This window comes from Toxotes jaculatrix, chromosome 10 (assembly GCF_017976425.1).
Source record: "Toxotes jaculatrix isolate fToxJac2 chromosome 10, fToxJac2.pri, whole genome shotgun sequence".
Classification (NCBI taxonomy): Eukaryota; Metazoa; Chordata; class Actinopteri; family Toxotidae; genus Toxotes; species Toxotes jaculatrix.
In genome coordinates, this window is record NC_054403.1 from 27,684,802 (window position 1) to 27,702,992 (window position 18,191).

Here is an 18,191-nt window from a genome sequence, read left to right on the forward strand (position 1 = left end):
GGAGGAGAGGAGTCGAGCAGAGCTCCAGGAGTAATTTGCTTCTCTAAATGTAGAGAACAGAATAAAAATGAAATGTTTTCGACCACACTGTGCACGTTAATGAACATCATTCAGTTATTGAATTAGCTAAGAGGTTATTTTTCATCAGCAGTCTCTGGACTGGAGATGTTAGTCACCGCGCCTCCACCTCGTCTCCACTGTATTTATTCTGTGAGTATTGGCGACACAGAGCTGAGAGATGTTTAAGTGAAAGGAGCCAAAAATGTGAATCGAAAGAGAAGTTCTGAAAGAGTTCCTGCAAAATGGCAAATGTAATCAAATCATATATATTTAGTTTCTCTCCGTGGATCGACGGATCCATCGGATCATTACAAATGTCTTTCAGCAGCTCCTCCACATTTTCAGCTCAAACGGTGTGAAAAAAAGACGAAGGCTCACCAGGGCTCCCTGTTACAGTCAGTCACCGCTCAATTTACGTGACGCAAGCGTCCCTCCTGAAACGGCGGCCTGAGGGAACAAATTACCCATCTGTAGATGACCGCAGGGCTGATGGTGATGTGTTTTTATTTATAGACAGAAGGAGACGAGGAAACAGACAAAAACACAGAGAGCTCCCAACTAACCTGAGTGAAATGAGGCAGGTACACCAGGGAATGATGGACAACACACACATACACTCAGAGGACAAGGACAGAGGAAATCACTCTGCTGTTAAAAGACATCAACATGCAGAGACAGCAGTGTGCGGGTACCTGAACAGGTAGAGAGAAGAATCAGCCTTTGAACACTCAGCTTTAAGATAAGTTTATTTTACTGAGGAAACAAAGAGATGAGCATGAAGGAGAAAATTCAGTCAGTGCACCGTCCAACATCTGAGCAGCCCCAAGACTTCAATGAACAGTTTAACATTTTAGGAAAAAAAGTTTTTCCCCATTCTCGCCGAGCCTCAGATGCGAAGACTGATTCCACTCAAGTGTCCGTACATTTATTGTGGAGCTGGAGTCAAAACATGGCCGAGCTCAGAGTAAAGACCGGCAGCAGGGGGAACCAGCTCGTCCTGGCTCTGTCACACACTGTGTTCAATTCATACACAAACACTAATGTGCGAGAGTCGGGCTTTGTTCCGGAGCGATCACCTGACTCATCATTCTGTGAGACAGCACTTCATCCCACTCTGATCCGCACTTCCCCGATCTTCTCACCTTTGACCTCCACGGCAACGAGAATCTGAGAAGAAGAAAAGACTGAGACCTGTCTCTGTGGTAATCTGATTATCACCTCGCTGACATTGTGATAATCAGATTAAGCACTTTACACAGCTACACTCTGACTTTGTGTTTAATCTGGTTCAAATCTAATTATTAGTGTGTGTGTGTGTGTGTGTGTGTGTGTGTGTGTGTGTGTGTGTGTGTAAGTGAGCTGACTGTCAGGGTCAGAAGTTTAACCACATAAACTACTGATGAAATTAAATTAAAGTCTGAGCAGACTGACTGAGTCACATTTGAGAGAATTTGGAATTTTGATAGTGAATTAACATGATATTAACACATGAAAGGACGAGAGCGTGAGCGGATAATCGCTTCCACACTGAGAGATCGTATCTGGACTCACAGCCAGAACTGCCTCTGATGTTCAGTCTCTTCAAGTTTGAAGGTTTTGTTTTAAGGAGGAGAGAAGAAGAAGAAGATGATGAGTCTGGATTTAAATGAAAAGAAATCAAACTAGTGTTTTCATGCCAAGACGCTCTGACCCAGAGTGTGTGTGTGTGTGTGTGTGTGTGTGTGTGTGTGTGTGTGTGTGTGTGTGTGTGTGTGTGTGGGTGTGTGGGTGTGTGTGTGTGTGATTAGGGTGAACTGGCCCTTTAACGGGTTATTGGAGGCCTAATAATGTCCAAACTCTCAGCTGCTCTTCTGACAGGTGACTGATATAGAACTTGATGTTTCTGCTGTGCTGAAAGAATAAAGGTTCATCATCAGGTGTTTATATTTTACAGTGCATCTCAGCCTCGTGCATTAATGCAGCGCTTGTGCCAACTTTTATTTTTCTTCCACACTCTGTTTCCCTGAACTCATACATTTTAAACATACCTATATCTGTATTGAGACAATTGATTTTTCCCAGTGTTCCCTGGATGTTACTCTCTCGACTGCAGTTACTGTTTTTATATAAAAGAAGTAACAGCTTTTATATGTGAGACTTATTTGTTGCTTTTAATATGCATTTTTGTGCCTGCAAGTATCAATAAAGTTTGAGCTGAAATGAACCAGACAATCTAGAGAGGCTTTGTGGGTCGGCTGTGATCCTGCCTGCAGCAAAAAATACCACGCTTTATCAGCGTTTTCGTGGACAAATAAAAAACAAACAGTAAAACTTCTGGAATCATAACTTTGTGTTTTAACCTGAGAAAAGGAGAAATCAGAGGTTAAAACCAGGGAGCGTCTCTGAAGTCCTCGGGGGCGAAGGAGGCGAGCGCCTGATGAAGTGTCCGAGTGCTGAGAAGAGAGAAAAACATCAGCGGATGGACGGACTCCAGCAGCAGCAGCAGCAGGTTGGACCGCTCATTAATTATTAAGCCTAATCAGCGCTATTAGTCAACTGTGTTTGTGTTTGCGTGTAAATGTGTGTGCGAGTGTGTTATCGAGTGGTCCGCTCCGACCTCTGGCTGCTCTCCTCCTCTCAGCAGGATGAAATCTGTTTCCAGCGAAGATCTCCTGAACCACAAACACCTGGAAATAACTTCATCGAACACAACAAGAGTTGGTTTCATCGCTGATTAAAGGGCTGAAGCCAGTTTTACTCCTCAGGGTTTCCTCTCTGCAGACTCAGCCCTGCTGCTTGCAGATGGGTTTCAGCTCTGGGTCTTTCTGGATGTTCACGGACTGATCAAAAATTAAGTCCTGTCCTCAGCTCTGTTTGGGTCAAACCAAAAACTCAAAGCCTGAAGTAATGATGGGTAAAAAGTGATCGATCATTTGTAAGCCACAGTAAAACCAGGTTCTGTTTTCAGAAGTAAGAAAAGAAAAACGACTCTGAATTCTCTCAGTTTATACCATTTATTCAATATTTATACTTTCTGAAGCCTTTAACAGAGACAATGTCCCACGAACCCAAGAGCTGTGTCAGTTAAACCTGTGGTTCAGCTTCCTTTTTTTAAATTCCAGGTTCAGCTGTGCAGTGTTTGGTGTGAGGGATGTGACCACAGGACAGAAGGCGGCTGAACAGAGATTATAAAAACTTTATACCAGGTACAAGTGAATCAAAAGGGTCTCCTTGGGTCCACCTAAGGTCCCACTATCACCTCTGATCACAGAGTGCATCATCACCATCCATCCATCCATCCATCTTCTATACTGCTTGGTCCGTCAGGGTCGCCGGGGAGCTGGAGCCTCCCAGCTGACTATGGGCGAGAGGCGGGGTTCACCCTGGACTGGTCACCAGTCAATGGCAGGGCCGACACACAAAGACAGACAACAATGTAGAGTAGCCAATTAACCCAAACCATGTTTTCCAAAGGCCTGCTGAACAGCTTACTCTATATTTGTATTAAATTTAGCACATACCTACGGCTGGACAACACAGACAGACTGTAAGAGACCTCAGATCCAGCCCTCTCAGAAGAACACTCCTGAAAATCCAGACAAACTGCTGAGCAGTGAATGGACGGACAAACGTCCTGCGGAGGTGAGGACAGGAGGACGTGCGAGGGAAGCGTCTATATGCAGCTTACTCACCAGATAACGAGCGAGCAGCAGAGATCATGTCCGATCCAAAATCAATGCTGGATTGTGTTTAGTACGAGCTACTTGGTTGGCTAATGAGAGTCAAAAGCTTTGCCACTCAAAGGTCAGTCTCTGCGGAGCTACGAACCAATCTGCCCCGAGGCTTTAATTGGGAGCAGTGGGGCGAGTGATGTATAACACCAGCAGAGCTCCATCAGCTACAGCCGCGCTAACTCCCATCCAGCTGTTCTACACCTTTATTTCTCCAGGGATGAACTGCCGACCCGCGGCCCGCTCACACTCACACAGCACAGTCGTCTCGTGTCCGAACACCAGCTGCTGCGGAAGCTGTGGATCAGTAACTTTAAGACTGAGAAAAGAATTTCAGTGCTACAAACATCTCCTCCGTCTGAGAGCAGTCGTCACTCAGACCTGTTCACATTCAGCTGCCGCAGCTGATGTGTGTCGCTGCATGATAATAAAGTTTCAAATCTGTATTTTTAATGCCGGCAAATTAATAAAATTCCAGTCAGCTCACCAACAAATCAAAACTGTGGAGATTGTAGCACAACTCTTCCCCCTCTGCTGTGTGTCAGAGTTATTACAGGAACACCAGGTGATCACAGGTAACAGTGATGCTGGATAAAGAATTACTACATCACAAAGATGGCGTTTCATTTGGTCACATGCAGATTTGATACTTAACAAGTCAGTGTTTTCTGTTGTTTCTCAAATTTAACGACAGTTTATAAAATATCTCAGATATTTTAATGGAAACTAAGATGTTTTATGACACAGACGCTGTGAATGTTCACGGCTCCTGGTCTGTGCCGAGCACTGCAGACTCTCATTCTTCTTATCACTTGACTCCTGAACATTTCTTTAGGTGCGATTTGAAACAGATCTGAAACCTCCTGAGGTCCTTTCCTATTGTGCATGGATGATAAAAAGCTGACTGCTGTGTGAAATTTTAATTTACACAGTGAATGTTACAAAAGCGTCCTTTTAAAATCCTTCAGTGAAAAGCTCTTGGCCTTCTCGCTACAGTTCAAGATTCATCCGCTGTTTGAGAGAGAATAAAGAGCGCGGCGGTGTTTACAGCCTTCACAATGTCTCTGTGATTATTACTCTCAAGAACTCTCCAGATTTAAACCAAGGCCACCGACAGAAAACCTTAAAACAGCGATGCAGCGAGGATAGGCAAAAGTGCCGAGGTGGATTCCTCGGTTTAAACGAGGTTTCACAAAAGCTGTCTTCAGCTCCCATGTGACCAAGGTCAGACTCAGTCTGGTCTCTAAAGATGATCATTTGTGAGTGAGACAATAAAGTTATATTCTATTGACTGCTTGTTTTATTTGACCCAAATTTCCAAACCTAAAAATTTTAAGTTTCACAGTCACGTGTCAAAGAAAAGCAGCAAATCACTGAGGTGAGTTTTTCAAAGCTGCAGAAACACACTGACCCTGAAATCTGCATCATTTTAAACATGTTTACAGACGATTTCTATTTCTTTGTTTGTTGTGAAGTGATGACACAGTTTTCTACATAAGCCCTGAAAACAGTTTTTTTCCCACTTGCCTTTCAGGGCTTCCGTAGTTTTCACTGTTTACAGGTGCAACCTGATTTATTAAATCACTTGTTTGGAATTGATGGATTTATGAAGATCTGATGAACAGGACCTTCGTACAGAGGACAACTATACATCGTCCAAAGAAAGAAAAGAGGAGAAGGTGAGGGAGCCTCAGAAATGTGTTTCACTCTGTCCTTTCACTAACTCTGTAATTAACCTGCTGCAAAAAGCAACTTTAAAGCTTTAAAGTGTTGTGAAGTCAGAGAAACACAGATAAATTGAAAATGTTCTTCCACCAACTGTTACTGTGTACAATAGATGCCAGCTGCGATTAATAAAAGCAAGAAAAAAACATACATTTTTCTAAAGAGCCTTTTGAAGATTGTTCAACACAGTTTCTCAAGTGTTTACAGTCAATATAACAAAAAGAATTTCTTTGAGCTGCTGATGTTCAGGTGAGATTAAACAATATTAAAAATACAGACAAATAAAAACCATGAAAACAATGAAGTCTGAGCACAAAGAGCAGCGGAGCTGTGTGTCAGACCCAGAAACTTGGAAGCCCTGACTGGTTTTATTGGGAAGCTCCCAGTGAGTGACTTTATATGGATGTGTGTGTGCAGCAGGTATCAGGGAAGCAGTGAAGCTTCCCAGCAGAAATCAGGGTTAAAGAAATGAAGTTCCACGCTGCCAGGCAGATAATCAGACACAGCGAGTTCATTTTAGATGAAACGAAAGTTTTTTTTCTTGCTCAGAGCTCAGAGAAGAAGTGAAGGCAGAAAGGAAGAAAGTCAGTAAAACTTAAGTCAAATTAAAAACACTTTGTTGAACAGTGTAAAAGTTTAACTCTTCCATTTCAGTTCCACGTACAGACAGAAATTTGTTTGAGACTGTATCTTATATATCATCTGTTCAGAAGCTTATTAAAACCCGTAGATATGTTTCCGACTTCTTGCGGTGTCGTACGAAGAGTTCCCATTTGAAACTAATAGTCATCATTGTTCCTTTTGTCCATAACTACTTTATATAGTAACCATGACAACGAAGGTCCGGTACACCTGTTACCACAGGGGAGATAATTCACGGGACGCTGCTATGTCCTCCCAGCTCCCAGCTCCCTCCATCAATCAAGCAAATATGTTGATTTAAGAGCTTTTTCAATTCGCCACCACCTGTACAGCTGCATCCATCAGGAGTGAGGTGGCATCCTTAATCTCGCCTCCAGAGAAACAGCTGTCAAAGGACAACATTGGACCTGTTTGAATCTCTGAATAAATGGAAGAAGCAGCCTGGACCAGGCCGGCTTTTCTCTGTGCACACCAAGCTAAGACGTCAGTTTCGTACCCAACATATCACAAAGCGATGTTATCTGACTGTAAACGGAGGAATCCCTGTCTGTCTGCCTGTACTTTGATTTTCTTGACAACCACTCATCCAATCAGCTTCAAACTTGGCCCAGGAAAGTGCAGCGTCGAGTGTGAAGCTGTTTGGACGATGCTCTCAAGGAAGCTGCAGGTTGTGTTAATCAGCCCCTACCATGTTGAACAGCCACTGCATTAATGTAACAGTAATGTTGATGACAAACAGTCCAGTGTTCCCTCTGTTTTAGCTCTGTGTTTGGTCTCTACCAGAGGGAAATATGTGGCGCTTCACTGTGTTCACCAGCTGCTCTCTGACCGATCTGTCTGCTGTTTGCTGCGGAGCAGGTCGTGGTCAGAGGCCTTTCTTAGAACCGGACACCGAACCCGACAGGAAGAGCGATGCAAAATCAAAATCATTTCTGTTTTCTTTCTGCGGGTGTGTGACAGTTTCTGCAGCGGAGGATCAACATAATCTTTAGAAATGCATTAAACTTGTTCCCAGTGTTCTGCTCTGATCCTGGGTCAGCCCTCCTCTCTGCTGGGACGCAGACGCCACCGTCTTTGGCCGAGTTTCATCCTCGACAGCGACGCCCAGCCGTCCGTTTAACCCTGTATCCACACGGTGGCGGTGGCCCGGAGCACTAACACGCCTGGCCGCTCCAGCCTCCGGCCTGTCAGCTTGGCTCCATGGCTCACGGTAGCGGTGATGGTGGTGGCTTTGGAGCGGGAAGCAGGTTAACGCCTTAATCCAAACGGTGGATCCATCCAGTGGCAGCGCAGCCACGCGTGCAGCAGCCGGTTAGACTCAAGCAATCTGCGAGAGGCGAGGTTCAATTCTAGCACCGAGAGGCGTATCTGATGACGGATTCGACTCTGTAACCCCCTGTGCTGTTAGAGCGGGAGAGCGACGGTGACGGTGGCGAGCTGCGAGGCATCAGGCAGAGTCAACCACCGTGCAGCAGCTCTCATTTTTCCACTCAGAAATGGAGAGTGGGTGGGTGGAGGTGGGGGGGGGTTGGAGGGGTGGAGGGGTTGGTGCCTAGGTGCCCCCCCCCCCACCACCACCACCAATAAGCCTTTGGCAGAATGTCACACTCCAGCCCCCCTCCCTCTCTCTCTGCTCTCACTCATCACCACTTATCACTGAAATGCAGCCCGGCGCTGTGCTGCTCCGCCACACACAACACACACACAACACACACACAACACACACACAACACACACACAACACACACACCCCAAAAGCTCACACACATACTCACTATCTTTTTCACATGCATAAATACTCACAGAGTTGCCATAGAAATTCACCAGCAGATATTCACAGATTCATGCATTTGCTTGCACAGTATCTGCTACTCACACACACACACACACACACACACACACACACACACACAGATATTTAGATTCACACACACACACACACAGATACAGTTTGTTGTGTAGGCAGCCTCACATGCATAAATTACACACAGAGATACACAAATTCACTCTCTCATGTTCGTATCATTGCTTTACCATCGCTGCACTTGTGATGACCCTCATGGAAATAATGTAGTTTTCCAGTCATGTGACCAGTCGGCGTCTCAGTGGGTTTTACGGAGGCAGCATCATCAGCAGTTTCTGAACCTGATCCAGATCTCGACCGGCCGTTTCCAACCACACAATCCTTTTTAAAAGGCCCCAAGCTTTCTGATCTCTGCTCTCATTCAAATTCAACTTTATTGGCACGATCACAGTTCATCAGTAAACAACATCAGGCGTCAAACCGCCTCCCGTCTCTTATGCGAGGTCACTTCCTTCCTCTGTTCTCCGTCACTCAGGAGCTTCCTGATTCGCTGTTTGACTCCAGGTATTTTTCTGATCATCGAATCAAACCGAGCAGAAGTCACACTCAGCGCTCTCTTACATAAACCCATTATGTAAGGCAGGTTGGTGGAGAGTCGGCTGTTCCAGAGGTGTGTGTGTGTGTGTGTGTGTGTGTGTGTGTGTGTGGGAGTTTGTGAAGCAGCTTTCGACATCACTGACGGTTACATCACAAACAGAAAACCGTCGCACCTTCACCTCACACAGTCATTTATCAGACTGATTCAGTAAAACAGCGAAAACTGGTGAAATGATAATTAGATTAAATGATTGTGTTGTTTTGTCTGTTTCCTTTTGAAAACGTGGCAAACTTTTCCTGTTTTTTCCTCCAGTTACAGTGTTACTGCAGCTGAAAGTGCATAAATCACCCTGATTAAGTCAGTGCAACCAGCAACTGTTCACATAACTTTCATACATATTCGTACAAATTTCCAAATCTTAGAATTTGAGAGACATTTTTTAAAGTGTCAGACCCAAACGCAGGTTGCTGAGACTTGTCAGCTGTGTATAAAAGCAGCACTTTGCCTGTTGTGTAACTCTGCGTGTGTTGTTGTTGTGAGAGTTAAAGCCGGTGAACAGATGTCACGTTAGACGACAGATAAACCATCAGAAACTAGAGCTGAGTCGGTTAAAGGAAACAGGAGAGTCTGCAGCAGCAGACAGTGTAACGCACAGCGACACAAACCTGCTGCCTCTATATGGCCCAGCCGACTGATGAATAATGGAGAGCAGGTGTGCAGACAGGTAAGAGGGTCATGTGGTTCTCAATAATGGGACCATGAGGACGTCTAGTGGGCAGGTGAGGTATAGCATGTCTGAAGCCACAGACCATGGGAGGGTTTAATGATGCGTTTAGGGACACCTGGCCCTCATCACGTAGTGTCCTCTGCTGTTCATTAGACCCTTCAGGCTGTTAATGCACAGAGCCGGTCTTTAACAATAACCCTGCTCTGGTCTCAGTTTCCTCAGAGGTCACAGTCATCGGTACAGATCGGACTTACTGACTGTGGCAACGTTTTTAAAGCTAAATTTGTTCTGAAATGTTTCTGCTGTAAAACCTGGACCAGGTGTCCGTGGATGCAGGTAGAGAGAGAATAGATGTCGCCGTCACACAAACACAGTAAATCCAGTTTCCTCTGAATACATTACAAACATGGTGAAACACATCAGCTCCTCAAACTTTTGTTCTCTGCCTCTTCTCCTCTGAAACTCTTATTGCTTTTGATTTGTTTTTCCACTTTTGTCTGCTGCTGTTTCATTGTTCAGTTTTTCACATTCACACATATTAAATATCTATTTCAGCCACAACAGAAGCGTTCTTGTTTGGCCTCCTCCAGCTGACTCCCTGTTAGCTGTATCGCTGTGCAGCATGATAACACCAGCGAAGCCACAGTGGCCTCGGCTGAATTAACGAAGGTGTCGGTCAGGAGGATTCGAGCTCATTGACATTCATCTTCAGACTGAAGAGATCTCTCTCCACTGCAGAACCGTCCAACTGTTTCAAATGTTAAAAATAGATATTGAATGTTTATTTAATTTATTTAATTCAGGCGTCGTATCAGGCAGCAGCGGCAGGAAATGCAGAAAGAGGGTTTTTTGTTTTTTTTAAGTGTGTTCAGGCATTCTCACTGCTGCTTTACACACTTATCATTATTCCTCAGGCTGTGTGCGCTCGAATGGGCCGGCTATATGTAATTGGGCACTTGGTGTGGGTGTGTGTGTGTGTGTGTGTCCATTAAAATGCCTGAATCCATTACCTCTGTGTGAGCCTGTATGTGTGTGCGGTATTCTTAAGAAATGGCTCATCGATTAGCTGCTGGATCGGGAGAAAGAAGGGTGGGGTGTGAGGGGATGAGGGGGTGAAGGGGTGAGGGCATGATGACATGAAGGAAGAGAGGAGGGGAGGGACAGGGAGGAGGAGGACGAAGCGGCGGAGGAATGAGGGAAATGAGGCCAAAGAGGGAAGAGAGATGAGGGGAAAGACAACTGGTCAGTTTAAAGTGAGTCAGGCCTTCGAGCTGAATCGATCACCAATCATCACTGATCAGTATGAACACCCGACCTGATCAGCACTGATCAGTATGAACACCCGACCTGATCATCACTGATCAGTATGAACACCCGACCTGATCATCACTGATCAATATGAACACCCGACCTGATCATCACTGATCAGTATGAACACCCGACCTGATCATCACTGATCAGTATGAACACCCGACCTGATCATCACTGATCAGTATGAACACCCGACCTGATCATCACTGATCAATATGAACACCCGACCTGATCATCACTGATCAGTATGAACACCCGACCTGATCAGCACTGATCAGTATGAACACCCGACCTGATCAGCACAGCTGCAGTTCAGATGCTGGAGCCAAACAAACTGTGTGTGTATTCCTGCTTTTCCATCCACGTTTCCCTGTGTTTGTCCGGATGTTGTTGGTGTTTCCTTTATTTCAGAATGTGAATGAGTTTGATGTGAACAAGGTCTTAACTTGAAATAATGCACAGACGTGGGTTTAGTGTGTGACTCACACATTGTGAGGATATAAAAAGGTGATAAATGAACCAAAAAGCCAAAAAAAAAAAGGGTTCAAAGGGCTGAAGAGCAGCTCAGAGGCTGCCATGACTGTCAGAGATATTCTGCTTTTTATTACCATATTACACAGATCATCATTTTAAAAAAACTGGCTAATAAATACGATTTTATTCAGCTGCAACTTTCAGTTGATTCGACAGGATTTAGGATTTAGAGGAGAAGAGTTGAATGAGGGAAAGGAAAAGGATCAGGATATGAGGAATGGAAGGAGGAGAGAAAGAGAAAAATGGTTAGGGTTAGAGAGGTTAACCCTGACAACAACGACGATGATGATGGTGATGATGATGAGGATGAATTTCCGGCCATCAGTCTCCAGTTTCTCCAGCTGGAACCAGAGCTCACAGCCTGTAGCTTCTGTTTGGATTTGATCCCATTAAGAATTGATGAGCCTCTGATATTAAGTGTTGGCTCTAAATGGATTCGATGGTGAGGAATATAAAATCACTGCGGAGAATTTAATATCCGAAATATGATGAATGTGGAGGAGGAAGAGCATCGACAGGAAGCCAAATTGAAATCAATCAGAGGTCAGGTGGAAATATAAAACTGAGAGAGAGGAGAGAGGAAGACAAACAGCCGCTGATGACAACAACTGTCGGCTGAACGGATAAATTAGAATCAATCATCATCAACATCATTATCTTCACTGTCTTTATGACTGTCATCTTCATCAGCAAAATATTCATGTTCACCTTCATCAGTATCACCATCATCCTCCTCCTCCTCACCGTTATCTTCACCGTGACCTCCATCATCATCATCATCATCATCATACCTGCCTTATTTCTAATCTCATTTTCAAAGTGTATTGTTCTTCCTATAATGTTCATCATGATGGTCATCTTCGTCATCGTCGCCATCATCTTCACTGCCACCTGCTCACCGTCCTCATGACGATCATCACGCTCGTTTTCATCAGAAGTGTCATCGTCATCACCATGACCTGCTGCGTTCGCCGCCACTTCCTGTTCCTGTCGCTCTGACGGCGAAGTTACATCCTATGGAATGTATTATGTCACTGAGTGTCCTCACAAGTATAGGACAAGTTTGTGTGTGTGTGTGTGTGTGTGTATGTGTGTGTGTGTGTGTGTGTGTGTGTGTGTGTGTGTGTGTGAGTGTGTGTGTGTGTGTGTGTGTGTGAATAGCAGACCCTCATCCATCACTATGTATTCAAACAGGCAGCAGCTCTGACTGCTGGCTAAGCAGAGGCAGGAGAGAGAATTAAAAACATTCACACACACACACACACACACACACACACACACACACACACACACACGCACACACACACACAGTCCATCTTTTACTCCTTCACTCTCCATTCATTCCAAACAAAGAGTCAGTCAGCATCATGGCCACAACACGCCAACACAAACACACCAACACCAACATAAAGCAGCATGTTTGCAGTTTCCAGTCCAGCTCCAGTCCGTCCTGCTGGTTTCGTGATGATGTTTCCCAGAACAGCAGCTCTCAGCGGGTCAGGAAAAGTATCATCTGTCGGCTCCTGCGGTGCAGCAGCGCTGCCGGTGCTTCACAGTGGCAATAAGCTGCATTAACAGCTGTCGGTGACCACTCGAGCACACGCACACACATCTGCATTCAGACGACACGCTGTGTTCAGTGTGAAGATCTGTGTTAGAGTTTAATTAGGTCCAGCTGAAGCTGCAGGATGTGATGACCACTGATCTGATCTGATGCTGAGTCCTCTGACAGACACGGAGGGTGATTTCAATCTCACCCTGTAAAAGTAATTTAAAGGTCATCAAACCCACTCAAACACATTTAACTACAGAGGATGCACCTTGATCCCCACGTTTATTGAGCAGTATAATGGTCTGTAAAAGGAAACATCCCAAGAGATAACAGTTCCAAACAAGCAGATATCATTTTGAACCCAACAGATTAACATTTTGCACCTCACGGGGAACATTTTCAACCCGACAGGAAACATTTTAAACCACGCAGATAACATTTTCAACCTTCCAGGAAACATTCTGAACCCAACAGGTGACATTTTGAACCCAGCAGCAAACATTTCTAAAGCTTTTTGTTCTGCACAGCCACCATCAGGCCATTTCTCTCTGACCTGGACGTCCTCGTCCAGGTCAGAGATCAAAGCTTCATTTATTTATTCATTCTCTGCGACGTCTCTGTCCCCGCTCTGCTGGACACGCTCCAACTATGATTCATAGCTGTGCTTGTATGTTAAGAAACTCATAATAGGAAGTGTTCAAAACCACATCAGTCTTTGTTTTTCATCAACAGCAGCACAAACTGAGATTCTGGTTCGTTTCCATATGCAGCCGTTAGAAAAATATATTCATATAAACAACGATCTGATACTCGGAGAGAGAGAGAGGGAGAGAGGTGGATGGAGGTAGAGGTGCTGAGCGGCTCTGGCGTTCCTCTTCATCTCAGGCCTCCCGGGGGTCAGATGCTGCAGGAAGCCGACACTGATGTGATGTGAGCGAGCGAGGGAGTCAATTAGAGCAGCTACGACTCAGCGTGACGCCCAGAGGAGCCGAGAGGGATCTGCACCCAGGGGCGGGTATCTACAGCGCAGAGAGGAGGCAGTGGGGCAGTAACACCTCGCATCAGATCACATCAGCCTCTGAGGATACGGAGCCCCGTCTCACAGATGCCCTCAGATGAACTGTGCTCTGAATCTAATACTTCCTGAGTATGAATTACACATTTGTGTTACTGTTACTGAGATTAACTAATTATTTTAACATCTTTGTCAAACATCCAAACTGAACCAACATAAGAATACAACAAATTCAATCGGCTCATTCACGTCTGATTGTTCCTGGTCTGACAACTTTCACTGACCACGGTCAAAGCTAATCACCTCTGCAGAAACAGGTCTCAATGTCAAAACTTCAGGAGACATCGGACATCAAGGACAAACGAAGACATATAAAAGCTACGACATTAATATGTTCACTACTCAGCATTTGCAGGCGCCTGAACACTAAAACAGCTGCTGTGTCAGGAAACAACAGCCTGCTCAGGTCCTTCTCTTACAATCCTGTAACACTAACCTGAGAATCCAACTCATGTTTATCATTAATAACTGAAACTCAACGACTGTGCAAACTCATCAGCTGATGAAAACTCTGTGATATTGTCAAAAGCTCCAGAATAAGTCACCAACTGGAACTAATTAACTTTGCATTCGCTAAGTTTTTCCTCTTTCTTTCATCTTTGTCTTCTTCTGATTCTGTCTTTTCTTTTTCCTCTCCATCTTTCTTTCATCTCCTCCCATTTATCTTTTCTTTTTACCTTTGTGCATCTTCCTTTCCTCCTTAATCTCCTTTCCCTTTGCAGTTTCTTTGTCTTTTAATATTTTACTCGTTTGTCTTTACATGTCTTCCACACTCTATTTCTCCTCCTCCTGCCTGGTAGTTGATTTTCCCCTCTTCCTATCTCTACCTTTTTCACTCTCTTGCTCTGCCATTTTTAATCTCTTTTACCACTTGTTCACTTCCAGTCTGTCCTGTTTTCTCTCTTTCTTTCATCTGCATCTGCTGAATCTCCTCTGTACTGTCTCCCTGCGTTTTGCCTTCTCTGTAATCCCTCACTTTCTGTTTCCCATGTTTACATGAACGCTGCTGCCTGATGACTCAGGCCTCCCACCTTCTCTTCCTTTAGTCCCCATCCATCTGTACATCTCATCTGTTCCATCCAATCCCATACAACAAAAAACATGACCCATCTTTAAAAAAAGGAAAGAAAATATACACTGGTGTGTTTAAAAAAAAAACTGGCTCTGAATCACGCAGTGTGTCGAGGCGGGTTTCCAGAAACAGGAAGTCCTCTGAGAGGAAACACAAAATGATCACAGCAGGTGTACTAAAGTGTTTTTCAGGGGAAGGGGGAAATATTTTTGGCTCAAATGAAATATGTCTATTTCCCCCTTGGAAGGAGGAAGAGAAGAAAAAAATAAAACATAATGAGTCTGTCTCTCTGTCTGTCTCTGTCTGTCTCTCTCTGTCTCTCGTCCCGACAGGAATCACACAGCTGTAGAGTTTAAGAAGCTGGAGGAGGATGAGGGAAATACAGTCGTTGTGTTTTGGCGTTAATGCCTCGACTCTTCAGGGAGCGACAGATGAGCAGCTGAAACAAAACTCCCCACGGCAACGCGTACACACACACTCACACACACACACACACACACACACACACACACACACACACACACACACATTATGGTTCTATCTTAGAGCATGAGCTCATTTTTCTCCTCCTGGCTGGATGCAGAGCATCAAGCCCAAATATATGTGCAAAGTATTTGCACAAAACCAAGCAGGTAGTTTAAAGGTGAGTTTCCTCAGCTTCGCACAAATCAAAGACGTAATTCCACGAGACACAATTTCTTCCCATGTTTGTCTCAGTGAAATCTGTCTGCTAAATAATGCTATGTGATCTAGCTTGGTGCAGCTGCGCGCGTCTTTGTTTCTCGACCTGTCGAGATGTTATTCAGTGAATGATCCCATCTTTCCATTTTATTTCAACAGCTGGTCTGAGAGGGAAAAATATCTGTCCTTACACACACAAAAAAAAAAGAAGCACACAACCAGCGTGATGTGATGGGATTGTATATAAATAGCAGGAACATTTTGCACGTCACTCTGCATTTAAAGCTTTTCTCATGTCATGTAACACCACTATGGGGAGGCGGAGGTAAGTAAGAAGAGAAATGATGTGGCATGAAATGACACACGAAAAGCAGAAAATGCCGAGTGTTAACACACGAAATGACTTGGCCTGTTATTCATGTGTCATTTGGTGAAACCAGGCTAATGAATCTGCATGACTCCGTCAGATTCCTCCAGAGCCACCAAACAAAAACGGACAAGAAAGTAACGAGGTGCTTTTCAGGGCACGTACATGTAAATCACCATCATCCTATGACTGAACTAAAAACAAAAGAAACGACAAATTAAAAATGGGATCAAACCTTCAGATTCAGTCAGCAATCAGAGCTGATCACGTTCTGAAACTTAACGTTAACAGTAAATGTTTTATTTTCCAATAACTTGTCCAATAACAATAACTTGTAGAAAAACTGAGCAGACACTTTGCTGCCGTTATCTAAACTGAAGTCAAAATATTGACTTCCGAGCTCCACTCCTGTGTCTGTAAAGACGGAAGCACGTCAAACTACAAGTTCGCTGCTTCACAAAAGTTGCAATGCTTTTGATAAACACTGTGATAATCACACTTAGAAGTGTGTGTAAGCCCAGTGATTCCTTTCTACAGACGACATTTACTCACCTACATGAGACAGAATTTGTTTGGAGAGGGTCACACCCACAGTGGTTTCTGGTTTGATCCCATCATTCTCCTCTGTTGGCGTTAAACCACTTGGTTGTTGAGTGGCAGGATGGCCCTGCCTTTGCTACCACACCTTTCTCGCTCATCCCGCCCACCTGGAAAAAAGAGCCTGAAAAAAGTTCCAGGTCATGACCTGGAACATGAGTTGCAGAACTCTTTGCTGTCCGTCCGTGCAGCGTCTCCAGCAGAAACCCTGCAGCTGAAAACTTTCTCTGGGCTCGTTTTCGGATGCTGCCGCATTATTTACAAGTATACTCCAATTAGCATTGTGTCCCGCAGCTCTTGTCCAGGGATTAACTTATGTCTTTGTGACTTCCGTCCCGACCGACACACGGCGGTTTGTTTGCAGTCGAGCGGCTGCTCTGTGTCTCATATCCATTAAATGCAGCTTCTCCTCGTCTCATTTTATCTGCCTGGCATTATTTTTCATCTTCTTTGCCTCCGCTGGCTATCGTTCTGTACTGTCTGCAGTCTTCTTGTTGTTGTTGTGGCGGTATGATTCTGTGTTGAAGCGCAGTGATGTTGCTGACGTGAAGTCGTCATTATCTCGCTTTAACTAACGCCGACACCTGAGATTGGCTGTTTGCCAGCACCTTTTATTTCCTATGATTGACTGTCAGATGCGGGGCTCATCTGAAAAATCAATCGACTTAACTGAAGCTTTTGTGCTGCAGAAGCTCCAAACAAATCAAATCCTCCAGGCAAAGGGAAGTTGGACGTCCATTCCATCTGACTTCTGTAGTTGTTGCCCTAATGAGTTGACACGTTCTGCAGCTGGAAACTTCTAATGTTCAGACGTTTCACTAGATTTTTCACCTTCAAAGATGCAGGAAAACGAGCAATGGACGCCATTAACTTCGGCGGCCTGGCCTTCGTTCTGTCTTTCCTTCCCCACTTACTGCCAGAAGACAAAACAAGATCTCAAAGACACGTCTCAGTAATGGTGCGCCCCGAGGGAGGAGAGGACGAGCGCTGACATTTTTCTGAATAAAGGCTTAATGCACTATCAGCTTAACAAGGCACCATAATGGATGAGGCTGCGACCTGAAACGGACAGGTAATCAATCTGTCATTCAGTCAGTCAGTCAGCGTTCTGTGAGATTAGAGTCAGCTGTCCTCTCATCATGTTAATGTGACAAATGTTTGAAAGACCTACATGTTTACAGCTGCTTTCTTTCTGTTATTTACTCTTTCTTTTCTTCTTCTTCAGCTCTCCCTCATGGATGTTTTCTATCTCTCTCCTCCTTTTTCTGAACTTTCATCCAGTGCCATTATCACATTAAAATTTCAGGTTCTGAATTCCCCAAACAACAAGTCGTTAAACCTCAAAGACCATATAAGTGCTTGTCATCATGGTAACCATGATAAACACGTGGTCAAAGTGAGATTTAAGCACCAAAAATGGTGATGTTTGGGAAAAGATGGCGGTTGGTTCACGGTCACCATGATAAACAGTTAAGTTTGTGAGAAACATGATTTTCAGTTAAACATGTGAAACAAACAGCGACCTGTGTTACAGTCCTGTGTTTGTTGGATCCATCCATCCAGCCATTTTTTATTTACCATTGACACAAGTACCACCTTTATTTACACAGAACAAGAAAACTGTAAAGTATTTTTTTTTTAACGTATGCATTTTATGTTGAACAAAAAAGTAATTCTCAAAAAAAATAATAACAATAATATTATGGGGTGTCCTGGGGTCCAAGCAGTTAAGGCTA